Here is a 14,348-nt window from a genome sequence, read left to right as displayed (position 1 = left end):
CAGCCTAAGTCCACATAGAAGAAGGCTGAATACGTTCAGTGGGGTACACTCCCCAGTATGTGGGGTATGTGATGCAGCTTTAATTATCCCACTGAAAGCAAGGCTCCACATCTAAGCACAGTTACTAGGAAGAAGGTTGCCCACTGGGCAGGAAAAATAATGTCCAGTCTCTTTAGCAGAGGTTTAGCGAATGAAATTGGCAGCTGAAGCTTTTCACGGCATGAAGTTTATTTATTTATTTATTTAGAAATTGCATATGCTCCCTCTCCAGAGACTAACTCTAAATAACATTACCTGATAATTGCTTGTAGACCATACGTACTAAATACAAAGGTCTCTCTTCTCAAAACATGAACCAGTCAACAAATCAGCAAGTAAATGTATTGAGCTGTAAATCAATATCATGCAAAGTGCAAAGTGCTAACATTCTAAGTCACAATAAATATATTTTCTCAAATTACATACAAATAATACAAAGCATTAATATATACACATACGCCCATAACCAGTATCATCTAATCATAACACGCCCAGAAGGATAATGGACAGGGACAAGCTAGAGGAACCAATTTAAAAGTTGGCAACCCTAACTGAGAAATATGTCCTATGAAAAGCAGTGAAACTTACACTGGAGTAAACCAGCTTAGTACGGTGCTGCTTAAGTGGCCAAAGTTTGGCTGGCTCCATGCCCCCAGTGTTTACTACTTGGGTTGTCTTTTAGTGTCAAAAACAGGATCTGGTGCATTGAAACATTCATATAATCTAGTGTTCCATACACATATGCAAGCCCAATCCTATGTATGTTTACCAAAAATAAATTCCACTTATTTCAATAGGCCTTGCTTCCAAATAAACAGGCAAAGAATAAGGTTGTTAGTTGGAAATAAATCTCGTTGGTTTCAATAGAACTTACTGTCAAACACAGGGGCCAAAAATTGCTGCCACGTTGACATTTTCAGGACAGTTTGACACTGCTTTAAAACAACAACAACCCTATGCCCCTCGCTAGCTCATCCATATGTGCATTAGAATCTCTGTTTAAAGTGCAGAAGCTGCAGCAATGGGCCTTAATAAGATACCAGGGAAGTACTTAGCCCAAGCTGAGCTGGGTGTTGCTATGAACGTTTTCTCCCCTTGCAATAAAATAAAATAACCATCCCCTTTCTACAAGGACTCTTAAAGAGGCAAAATTTTGCATAGCACAGCAGTATGACACATTTCTTGTCCAGATCATTAGCATACAACAGGCATTTCTCTGGATAGCCCCAAACAATGCCATTTCTTTTTTCCTACAGGTCTTCTTCCCAGAAACAACAATGTAGATGAACAGTGATTAGTTTTTTAAAAAAAACACAACGGAAATAACAGCTAATCAAAAAGAGTCCAGTAGCACCTTTAAGACTAACCAACTTTATTGTAGAATAAGCTATAATAATCGGGGGCTGTGAACAAGGTGAGAGGTTGGGAGGGGCACTTTATTTTTGCCCCCCAAAACCTATTCTAGGATGCCAACCCTTCACTTGTGAAGATTCTGTAAACCCCTACTTTTAAGACCCATTGGGGTAAATTAACCAAATACTTAGGGCCAAACTACAAGTGACGAATGACACTTGAACAGCAAGTGTATTTCTCCCTGTTCACTTGCCCTCCACTTGATCCACTTGCCGTTCAAGTGTCATTTGTCACTTGTAGCTTGACCCTCACATCTCTCCCACTGAACTCACTTGGGCTTTGACTGAATGATAGCCCTGGTCAATAGATACATTCAGAGATTCATAATTATTTTATGAGTAAAAAACTATTTATTAACTTCATTTATACCCCACCTCTCTCCCTAAGTGGGATCCAAAGCAGCTGACATCGTTCTGTTTTCGTCCTTTTTATCCTCAGAACGATCCTGTGAGGTAGGTTAGGCTGAGAGAGCATAACTGGCCCAAGGTCATCTGGTGAGCTTCTCCCGGATTCTAGTCTGACATTTAAGCACTATACCAGGCTGGTTCTTACTTTAAATATTACAGCATTGGATCCACATACTTGCTCGACTATGCTTTGTTTATTACATAAAAGTGCAAAATGAGTAAAAAATGCTCTGTAGGAGCTTCTTTGCAAAAATAAGCATGTAACTGACAAACGGCTTCCATTTGTCAAGCACTGTTGGCTATCAAGCCACAAAAGAAATAACAGCATCTGCCGTGAAGCTCTTCTGCTGAAGCCCCATTGAAAGGAGTTACAGCAAACAGCTGACAGCAAAGAGTTCATTTCAGAGAGCCTTTCCTACAGGATTGTAGCCCAAGCAGAGTGAAATGGAGGGGAGTCAGGAGAGCCATTTGTCCTGCACCTCCAACTCAAAGGGGGAACTCAAATTAGTCATATGTTCATGTTTTGTGTTTGACAAGAATTATTGTTGTTGTTGTTGTTGTTATTATTTATGTGTATCCCTGTAGGGACAACATGTGACATATTCTCTCAGCTTTTGCTGCAGGCACATTTAAACATTTTGTCATTTAAATTTTTTTATCATGGCTTGGAGCCTCAAAAGCTGGGAGTGGCTGGAGCCTCTCTGGACCTCCGAGAGATCCTAGGCCCAAGTTAGTATTTCTGAAAGTGACCATGCTAAGTACCCTGATTTTAAAGAGTTTGTTTTATTGTTTTGTGGAAAGGCTGCTAGGTTGGCTGCTTTGGTGGGCAAATTCTCACTCTCCGACCCCTGTTCCCCCAATACTCGAACGAACAGAGGGAGTGAAAAGGGAGGAGGAACCAGCATCATACAATGCTATAACATAATTTCCAGTGAAAAACGTGGAAGGGGTGTTTTCACGACAGAGATCTTATAAATTCTAGAGTGTTACATGACATGGTGATGTCACTTCCTGGTTTTGCAATGCCATTCACGCCAGTTTCCCCCTCCTCTCAGACTTCTGCCAGTGGCCAGCCATAGGCATTTCTTGCTGTCTTTTTGGCATTTGGGTAGGCTAGAATGAGAGATAAGACATTGGCATACTGATGATAACTCATACTGCCTCTTGTGCAGACTGTCTTCATAGACTTCTGCCTTTCAAACAAAAAAGAATTTGTGGGCTTATCCTAACTCAGCCTCACCTTCCTGTTTTGCTATTTTTAATTTATTTTGCTTTTTGGGGATTGGGGCATTCTCATGTGTCCTCTTCTCTGGAGCATGATAATCAGACTGTAAAACTGGAGAGGTTTCAAAGCAGAGTTGCCACTTGGATTTTGGACAGGGCTCTTGTGCTTTTCAAAGCAACACATGTCTAAAATTCAGCAGCTGAAGTTCAGCAGGGCAAAACAATCCATGAGGAAAGCTGTGTTTGTATTTCTGCTTTCTGTGCAGCTATTAAAAGAACCACTGTTTCAAATAGATTGCATTAGTTACTAGGGGTGTGTATGGGTTTTCCACTTCAGGTTTCCCACTTTATGTTTACCTTAAGCAGGGAAACAATCCAGAATTACCCGAATCCCGAAGCAGAAAGGCGCTTAGGAATTCGGGTATTTAAACCATGTCGGTATGCTTTGTAAAGATTTGGAGCACACCAAAGTGAAAAAGCCAAGGGAAACTTTGCCCCAGCCCAGCCCCCTCCCTGATTTAACTGGTTAGCAGGCCAGGAGGCAGCTGGGAGCCCTGCAATGACCAGCTTGGTGGCAAGAGGGCCCTTAACTGCCACAACAAACAACTGGGCAGTGGAGGAGGCCACCGCGGGTGCCGCTTGCAAGCGGTGCATTAAACTTTAAAATTCCACCCTTGCTCCAGCTGACTGGTGGAGCCCTTGCTCTGCTGAGTGGTAAGTACACAGTGTCTTTTACTCTATGTACTTACTTGGCTCCCACCAATGATATAAAAAGGAGTAGCCTCAGTAAGGGATATATAGAGCAAACATGCCAGCATATTTTAGATCATATACATTTGTTACAGGGAATATATTGAAATGCCATTCTGTAAGAAATTATGTTTCTTTTTCCCTTGTAAACGTGCCAGATGTTGAATCATATATAAGAAATCTATCAATTATTAGATGACAAGTTTGTTAGCCATTACTCCCTTTGTATGAATATTTCAGAGCAAATGCAAATAGGTGTCAGGAAGTATGTCATCATCAGAGGTCATCTGAGGTAAAAAAAAAAATTACACTTTGGCTTCACAGTATGCATCTGAAGCTGGTGATATATTAGAAAATAGCCATACAAGGCATTTATTGTGCTAGATGGAATGGCAGCTTGTGCCCCAATGCTTGCTTGGCCTACCTAGAAGCAGAGTAATCTCTTCCCAGGATGCAGCTTATCAACATGTGAGTGTCAGGTTGCATATCAGATGAGAAAATGAATTTCACGAGAATTCAAAATTTACTAATCTTCTAAGAATTTTATACAAATTTTATACACATATGCCAAATATTCCCCAATTTTAACTTTTTGAATAGAAAATTATCTTGATCCGTCCTCCCAAAAAAGTTAAATTGTGTGAACACTGTTTTTGGTGACCTATTTTATGCTCTTTCCCCTCTCTCCCTTGGGTCTGCATTTTTTTCTACCTTTTGGATTAGCCACACAGGTAACCTTACCCAATCAGGGATTTCTTTACTTTACTGTTGCTATTTTTTGTTTTGTTTTTTTATGTTGCTTGGGTGGCAGGAGTCTTCACTAAGGGAGAGACTGGGTGTCAAGAATGTTAAAAACATTTCCTGCTTGAAAGTCTCTCATGCCCTTTCATTTCAGTTCATGTGAGTGTTTGTGTGTGAAAGAAGGGAGAATAACTCAGAAACCAAACTGGCCTGTGGACTGAGTGGATTCTTACAGAGTTCATGGCTGATTCCGCACACGTTGGATCATGCACTTCCAATCCTATTTAGAGATCATTTGGAACTGATTTTTTTGTGTGTGAAACAAAAAATCCACTTCCAAACAATTGTTAAAGTGCATTGAATGTGCATAATCCAATGAGTGCGGAATCAGCCCATGTGCTGAGTCTGTCATGTCTCAGTATAATATCATAATTCAGATAACCTTGCACTGGTGGGATCAACCCTGTAAGTTCTTCATCATGCAGATTTGCCTGAAGCAAACTCTGACCCCCTGAATATTTCACATAGGAGGAGGACAAGATGACTGCTGCTAAATTTGAGTACAGATCCTTTAGAATTGGAGTTGGGAAACCAGTCACACCAATCATCTAAGGATATCTAGATGTCAAACAGGCACAGCCCAAGACCATTGATTATTATTGATTTGATTTGATTTATACACAGCCCTCCCCACAGATGGGCTCAGGGTGGCTAACAACATTCAAAAAATGCATTAAAAGTCTCAAAACCATACAATCAATAATAATTTTTAAAAAGTCATTAAAATAGACCAGAAGCAGACTATTTAAACAAATATTGGGAGTCCGTATATGGACATAGCAGATGGCCGAGGGCAGCCCCAGAAAAAGGTGGTCTTAGATGGAAGAAGGAGGACACTCGGCCAAAGGCCCGGCAGAACATCTCCATTTTACATGCCTTGCGGAACTTAAACAGGGCCCGCAGGGCCCTTATCTCCAGCCCACAGGTCAGGCCCCCATCTAGGTCCATGTGAAACAAAAATGGTTGCACTTTAAATCTCTTGCATCTTCAGTTTATGGGGCTTCAGTCTTTTCTGAAAAACTTGGAAAGGGGCACAAACCACAGTGAAGTTGCTCAAAAAAAAATTGTGCCCAATATCCTATTGTTATTCACACTATAAAAGCAAGGGTTCAATAGTTATTTGCCTGTGATCTTGGTGCTGTGAAGTAAGCTTGTGGATGGACCCAAGCCTTCACACAGTTGTAGGGTTGTTAAGAGAAATTCTCTTAATTCCTCTTTACCCAGTTTATCCTTGAAATACAACAATCTTTTTCTTTCTCTCTTTTTAGGAATTTGGAGTCAGTTTCTAATCAATTCCTTTTTGATCAGAGAAATTTGAAAAAAAGGACGGGCAGGAATGGAGGTTCTGCCAAGTGCCAAATTTCAGAAATTTCATTCCATAGATGCTCAGAGGCAGGCAATGTCTTCCCAGGCTTTCCTATTTTCTTATTCAAGCATCACCCTGGGATGTGTGACATAAAACAACTGCAAAGGCTAAAGTCACAAAAGGGCAACTTGATTTCTCTTCAAAGAGGAATGAAAGAGAAATCCTGCTCTTAAAAGTGAAAAAATGAAATAAAAGCAACCAGTGGCTATATCTAAAAAAAATGAATTTCAGAAAAAGAAATACCTTACCTCATAATAACCCTACGTGGTTGAATATATAGATTTTGTTGAAAATCTAATAAGATGGAACCATTGGTGGTGGAAGCGAACAGACTGTCCAAGAGTTTCTAGAAGTTTGCTTAGATCAGTTTTTGCCCTTCATTTTACTATTACATGAGCCAAAGAATGTCATGGGAATATTAAACACTAAACCAGCCTTCCATCCCAGAACAACTCTCTGCATTGTATTGACACAAGATTTTATTCTCATAATTAAATTTCTAACAGGTTGCAGCCTCCAATGTATTATAACAGGCAGGTTTAACATGTTTTAATGTAGGTCAAAATCCTTTTGATAGTTGGATTTTTCCCCCCTTCAGTTTTGTTCTATGTAGCATGTCACCGTTCTGGGCTTTACAAATGGACTTCCTCCCACTTCAAAGGCAGTTTTTAGGAAATTGCCTGAAGGATTTAGTTTCTGAAAGGATTTCTCAACTCTCCTATCTGGATGTGAGTAAGCACAGTTAAAGAGCTTGGTTCAGTGGTATTATTCTAATCAATGTTCTCCTACAAAGACCGAGTCAAAAGGGTCAGTGTCTCTGTGTGAGGGATGAGGGTTTGTAAGTGCCAATTATTTTTCTCACCTTGGATAACTTCCGTCATCACAGAATTACAGGCTAGACAAAGATTTTAGTCTGGTGCATACACGAAAAGTATCCATGAATATAAATAAGTTCCCAACTTTTGGTGATGTCTAGTTACAATAAGCTCGGGAAGTGGGGGACTCTGAAAGAAATTCAGGGGAAGGGGCTGTGGCCATCTCCTTGGCATTCAGAATCCCCCCAGCTGAACCCACAGAATCTTCAATTAAAGGACCAGATAGTAGATAATATGAAAGACCTCCATCTCTACTGGAGACCCTGGAGAGCTTCCTGCCAGTCTGGGTAGACAATACTAACCTCAATGGACCAATGGACAGATTTAGGATAGGACAGCTTTGTGTGCTCATGTTCAAATTTCACTGATTTTTTTCTAAACTATTTTTTAGCTTCCCTCAAAATGCTTTAAGTAGTAATTTCTTAGCCACCTAGAGGCATATTATTTATTTATTTATTTATTTATTTAGTCACATTTCTAGACCGCCTCCCCGTCAGACAGGCTCAGGGCGGTTTGACAACAGCTTAAAACAGTAAAAACATTATAAAAACATTAAAACATCATATCAAACATTTAAAATTGGCGGGTATAAAATATTAAAATACAGCATTGTCCTGCATGGGTGGTGGAAGGTCTTCAGCGGTATGGCCGGCGAGAGGACAGCCTAGCCCCCACCAAATGCCTGGTAGAACATTTCTATCTTGCAGGCCCGGCGGAAAGATAACAAATCCTGCCAGGTCCTAGTTTCCTCAGACAGAGAGTTCCACCAGGTCGGAGCCAGAACTGAGAAGGCCCCAGCTCTGGTAGAGGCCAGGCGGACCTCCCTGGGGTCAGGGACCATCAGCAAGTTCTTAGTGGCTGATCAAAGCGACTTCCGGGGAACATATGGGGAGAGGCGGTCCCAAAGGTATGCTGGGCCCAGACCGCATAGGGCTTTATAGGTCAACACCAAAACCTTGAACCGGACCCGGTACTCAACCAGTAACCAGTGCAGCTGACAGAGGATAGGTGTTATATGAGCCATGATTGGTACTCTGGCAACCACCCGTGCAGCTGCATTCTGAACCAGCTGCAGTTTCTGGATCAAACCCAAGGGAAGCCCTGCATAGAGTGTGTTGCAGTAGTCTAATCTGGAGGTGACCGTTGCCTGGATCACTGTTGTAAGGTCATGGGTCAATAGGTAGGGGACAAGTTGTCAAGCCTGTCTTAGATAGAAGAAAGAGGATCTAACAACCGCTGCGACCTGTGCCTCCATAGACAAGGAAGCATCCAGGACCACCCCCAGGCTCCTCACTCTCGACACTGGTGTAATTGGCGCTCCGTCGAGAGCAGGGAGCCGGAGTCCCGCACCCATGGACCCTAGACCCACATGCAGGACCTCCGTCTTCAAGGGATTCAATCTCAGCCGACTCTGCTTCAACCATCCCCTCTGCTTCAACCATCCCCTTACCTTCATGAGAAATGTCACTAGTCTGTGTCCCAATACATTCTGCCTTTCTTTTCTGTTTCTTTGATAGTTTGCCAAAGTGGGAATATTCAAGTTTGCCTTAAATTTCCCTTAAGCATAATTCAATGGCAAAGTTTGTTCGAATCAGTAATTTAGACCTCTATGGCAATAGTTAATAAAGTGTTTTTTTAAAAAAATTCAACTGATTACTACATTTATTAATTATTTATTTATTTCAAATTTCTATTCCACCCTCCCCACGAGTGGGCTCAGGGTAGATAACAACATATTAAAATACAATAAAAAATTCATCTACATTAAAACAACAGTGTATTAATACACATTTAAAACAGGATGGTGGACAGCCTTCACAGGGAGAGTTCAGATTTTATACACCCCTTTTTTCAGGCCTGTAGAGGCCCAGCCTCAGCCATATGCCGGGCAGAATAACTCTGTTTTGCAGGCCTGGCAAAAGGATAGAAGATCCTGCTGGGCCCTGATTTCAGCAGACAGAACGTTCCACCAGGTAGGAGCCAGGGCCAAAAAGGCCCTGGCTCTAGTTGAGGCTAGGTGGGCCTCATTGGGGCCAGGGACCACCAACAGCTGTTTGTCCCCTGATTGGAGTGTCCTCTGGGGAATATATGGGGAGAGATGGTCCCGTAGATTATTATGAGCACTCATAGGATACAATGGGGGGCGGGACTTAATTTCTACTTGTTGAACTCAAATATTAATTGCTCTCTTGAAGCTAGACTTTGCATGATCCTTTATCTCTGCTCACTCAACATAATTGCCATGTATTAGAACTTCATATTTGCCCTGTCCTGAATCACAGAACTGCACTGATTTGACACCAACTAAACGACAAGACAAACAGTGCAATATTAGGACCATTTCCCTTGAAGTAAGCCTCACTAAACAGCCTGAGTAGGATTCAGGGCAAACCTCTTTAGGATTGCTCTCAAAGCTTCCTACCATCACAGTGATGGAGAATGATGAGATATTGCCTCTTTTTAAATTGTTTTAGTGAGCATGCTCACTTTTGTGAAAACAATGGCCTTACTCAAGTGGATAATTAAGTATCAATACTGTGATGCCCAGAATCCAGAGTGCAAGAACTACCATGCTTGGTTAAACTAAAGGTCTCTCTAGCTCAGCATTCCAAACTGTCTATTAATTTATTGCTCACATTCATTTACATGGTGTTATGGTTGTCTCCTATAGCATGAAGAACACACCTCTCTAGTATTTTTGATCTTACATTGCTTGGGAAACAGAAGTATATTTAACTCATTTCAGGAGAATACATCATTACCATAAATGTGGTGAGAATTGGATCACATTTTAGTTTATACCAAGACCTGAGAGACAAAATTCCTTAATAAACATTTCAAGTCCTGAACAAACATAAGCACTGCATGGCACTCTCTCATATTCTCATTTAAGTAAAGCAAACACAGGAACGGAATTTAAAGGATTCTGGAAGATTCCCCCTGACGAAACTGCATGCAAAAAGCATAGGAGTTGTACAATTATTAAAGATTCCTTTCATCTGCACCAATTGTCTCTTCACCTTTGTTTTGCCTTGGTGCAGCCCCCTTTCTTCTTATTTGATTGCTAGCATCCCAGAAATCTACCAATAAATATAATCTTTAAACTGAAAAATGTTTTCTCAACATTAATTCTGTTAAGGAACAAAGTAAACTTGTAGCAGGATGAGACACATTTTAAAGTGCATTCTGCCCCCCCCCCCTAAATCTGTGGCAGGTTCATGAATAAAGAAACCGCCTCCGTTATGGCAAATGTAACATCCTCAAAACTCAACTTTGTATTGTTAATGTTATTTTTAAAATCCATTATATCTTTCAAATATGATTTGGATGAAAGGCAAATAATATTGATACTTTCAGTTATACAAATGAACCAATAGTCTATCTAATAGATTAGCCATCACTTTTAAATTCTGCTAGGACCTCAGGGAATTTAGATGTTTAGGATAAATATTAGAGATAGGCATGAACTGGGAAAAACCCAGTGTGCTGTTTGTGGTTCGTCATGTTTCACGAACCATGAACCACAAACTTTCACGAACTTGCCCCCGTTTGCAAACCAGTTCATTTAGTTCATGAAAAAGTCACTTCCGGAGCAGCAGAATGTCACTTCCAGGGCTGCAAAAGCCCATTCCTCCCCCCCACATTGCCTAGGAAACTGATTAATCAATGCCAGGCTGTCTGCAGTGACGAACTGAAAAACGAACCAAATGAACTGGCCTAAAAGTTCATGGTGGTTCGTCAGAAATGGGCTCTGACAAACTGCTGGTTCACAAACCATGAACTGGCCCGGTTCATGATGAATTTTGGTTTGTATTTCAGTTCATGCCCATCTCTAATAAATATAGATATTTAACTCTAAAGAAAATAAGTGTAGATGCAGCAGCCCACTGAGACTATTGTAGAAATAGAAGAATTCCTAGGGGACAAAGGGTCAGAAAGTATTCCAATAAGGTACTTCAGAACAACCTATTTAAAGATAGATAGTCTGCCATCTTTAATATTGCTTTGTTATTTGAAAGGTCTGTGGAAGAAATTAATAAGATCAATACAGAACTTTCAGAACTTTAATTTAAAGACTTTTGCAAAAATCAGTCTTGTTGGATAAGGAGACTGACAAGGAACATTTGGAGCTAAAAAAAGTTACGTTTCAGAAATGTTAAGGATTATGAGGAGAACAGGCCCTCTGGCCACAGGATGAAATTAGAAAAAAAATCTTTTTCTAACTGAAGTAATGAACTTCAATAATAACACTGATGTTAAAATAGATGTTTGGTTTTGTATGCAAATAGTATAAAAATGGTATCAAATACTGTATAATAAAAAGGCATGAAAGAAATGAATAACATGGGTAAACTAGCAAAGAAAATACATGGGATAAAAACATTCACTGAGAATACATATGAAAATGCAAAGAAACTTCTTAAAGCTAATTTTTACATTCCTATACAGAGAAAATCACACACAAACCTGAAATAGGCACTTTGCTAATAATTAATAATGAGAAAGCTCTTTGATTGGATATTACTCCCAAAGGCAAACAGTGAATTCATGAATAGTTCATTCAACTCTTCCTCTCAGATAATATATAGCATAGCTTGGAGACATAATGTGCAAGAACTTTACATGCCTATAACTGAAATCAGAGTAATATTTTTTTCAAAATGATGGGGAGTATATTACATTTATAGGGACGGTGTAAGTTTTGTAATATGACTAAGTGTTGGGATCAGTAATGTACAATTATGCATGTTAAAAATCTCTTTTAAAAAAAAGATTTTTTTGTATCATACATAAAAATACAAATTATTTCAATGAAATAATTGTATCTAAGCCAATTTTATCCCAAATACTTTAACAAACATTGCATGAAATTGGGCTTAGACTGGAGCAACTCTACTTAGGATTGCTCTGTAAATGTTGGATACAAAAAGCTGATTGGAGTGTTCCCCTTCTTTCCCATTTTACAGAAGGGGTGTATGAATGTGTGTGTGTGTGTGTGTGTGTTTGATTGTGTGTTTGCATATGCATGTTTTAAGTAATATCCTTCGTGTCACTTTCTTCAAAGCAAATAAGGAAGGAGAAGGTCACATAGCATAGTTTGTCCAAATTGGCTGGACTTCCTAGTTTACATAGCGTACTTTCTAGACATGGTTGCATGCTAACCCTTTAGTTTGTTTTGTAAGCTACATGTGCTCATTTAAATCCAGCATACAAAAAGAGCATTAAAAAAAGGCTGAGGAAAAAGAAAAACAAACCGGCATGGTGCCAAGAGGGTAGGCTGACCGGATTCTTATTTCTTCAATTTAACATGGCAAATTGCTTCAGTTTCCCAGGAATACAGTAGCTGCAACTAGTGAGTTAGGGACCACTCAAGGAAAGGTCAATCCTGCTATGCCAAGCAAAAGGCCTGTGCTACCCTACCACCACGTTAATAAAGAATCAGCATGTCTTCACATCAGTTAAAGGTTAAATGGGTCTGGACAGAGATTGAAATAAGCTGAAAAACAAGAAAGGAAGGAAATTCATTTTAAAAAATAAGTGTGCAAGAAGGAATAAGAGAGAAACTCTAGCATGGTCTGTAATGCAACAGGTTCTGCCTGTAATGTAAGGAGGTGAGTACTTATTAGAATACTAGTAACAAAGCCCATTTTGGGAAAAAAATACAACGGGCTCTAGAAAGGGGAGGGTGGGCAAGCAGGCATTGCTGCCTCCTCCATGACTGATCCCAGCTGAATGAAGGGAGGACAGGTGTTGCTTCCTATTCTGCGCCTGATTCCAGCTGGGTGAAGGTGAGGGGCTGTCATTACCACCTATTCTGCGCCTGATGCCAGCTGGAGGATGGCGGGGATCAGGCATTGCCCCCTGATCACATCTGGTTAACACGGGGGTGGGCATTGCCACCTGCTCTGCTTCTGATCCCGCCTGGGTAAAGGCAGGGGGTCACCAGTGCCACCTATTCCACAACTGATCCTGGACGCATGAAAGGAGGGTGGGCATTGGTGCCTGCTCCATGCCTGATCCCAGTCAGATGAAGGGGGCAGGCATTCCTACCTGCTCCACTCCTGATTCCAGCTGGGTGAATAGGGGGCAGGGATTGCCTTCTGCTCTTCAACTGATTCCGTTCAGGTGAAGGGGGGCAGACTTTGCTACCTGCTCTATGCCTGATTCTGGTGGGTTTAAGGAGGAGCAGGCATTGCCACCTATTATACTCCTGATACAAGCTGGGAGCAGGCATTGCCAAGTACTACACTCCTGATTCCAGCTACTGAAGGTGGGGTATGGACATTGCCACCTGCTCCACTCTTGATCCCAGGTGGATGAAGGGGGGCTGGCATTGCTACCTCCTCCACTTCTGATCCCAGATGGGTGAAGGCAAGGGGCAGGCATTGCCACCTGTTCCACTCCTGATCCCAGCCGAGTGAAGGCAGTGAGTGGGCATTGCCACCTGCTCTGCTCCTGATTCCAGCTGGGTGAAGGCGGGGGTTGGGCATTGCTACCTGCTCCATTCCTGATCCAAGCTGGGTGAAGACAGAGGTGGGCATTGCCACCTGCCTCGCTCCTGAGCCCAGCTGCTGAAGGAGGGGCATGGGCATTGCCACCTTCTCTGCTCCTGATCCCAGCTGGGTGAAGGCAGGGGTTGGGCATTGCCACCTGCTCCGTTTCTGATCCCAGCGGGGTGAAGACGGGGGTGGGCATTGCCACCTGCATCACTCCTGATAACAGCTGCTGAAGGAGGGGCATGGGCATTGCCACCTGCTCTGCTCCTGATCCCAGGTGCAGGAAGGCAGGCGGCAGGCATTGCCACCTGCTCCATTCCTGAGGCCAGCCTGGGCTTCTCACTATGGCACACTCTCTAAAGAGAGAGGCTGACTTACCTGATCTTTCCTCCACAGAAATGCATTCTCATGGGTTTCCAGGGTAGGAAGTGAATTGTCTGGAATATGCTTCTTCTTCTTCTTCTTCTTCTTCTTCTTCTTCTTCTTCTTCTTCTTCTTCATCATCATCATCATCATCATATCCCGCCCTCCCCACCTTTTGCCTTTTATATTGTAGAATCATCATATTACAACTAAGAAGGCCACCAAAATGGTGGGGATGTTTATGAAAATCTGTCCATAATATTGTATCAGATTGGGACCGTATCCCTATAGAGCATAGATATTTCACTATCTGTATGCTATAGAAGTCATTCACAACTGAATTGTCTTGTTCACTAAGCCCTCACCCTCAGCCTCAATCCCCCACTCTCAAGAAATTGAGGGATGGAGGGGAAAAGTGCCTCCAAATGACTTCCCTCGTCCTACTCAAGGAATTTCCCTATGTCTCTATAATTCTCTGCAGTTTTTACAATAAAGATTAGAGGAAATTCCTACAGCATCAACCAGAACTAATTTCATATCCTCCGCAAATACCACTCTCCCCAAGTATCACCCTCAAAATCTCCCAGCATCTACCGAGGCAGTGCTGGCAACC

Source organism: Eublepharis macularius, chromosome 7, assembly GCF_028583425.1.
Source record: "Eublepharis macularius isolate TG4126 chromosome 7, MPM_Emac_v1.0, whole genome shotgun sequence".
In the NCBI taxonomy this organism is placed as follows: Eukaryota; Metazoa; Chordata; class Lepidosauria; order Squamata; family Eublepharidae; genus Eublepharis; species Eublepharis macularius.
Note: the sequence above shows the minus strand (reverse complement) of the source record.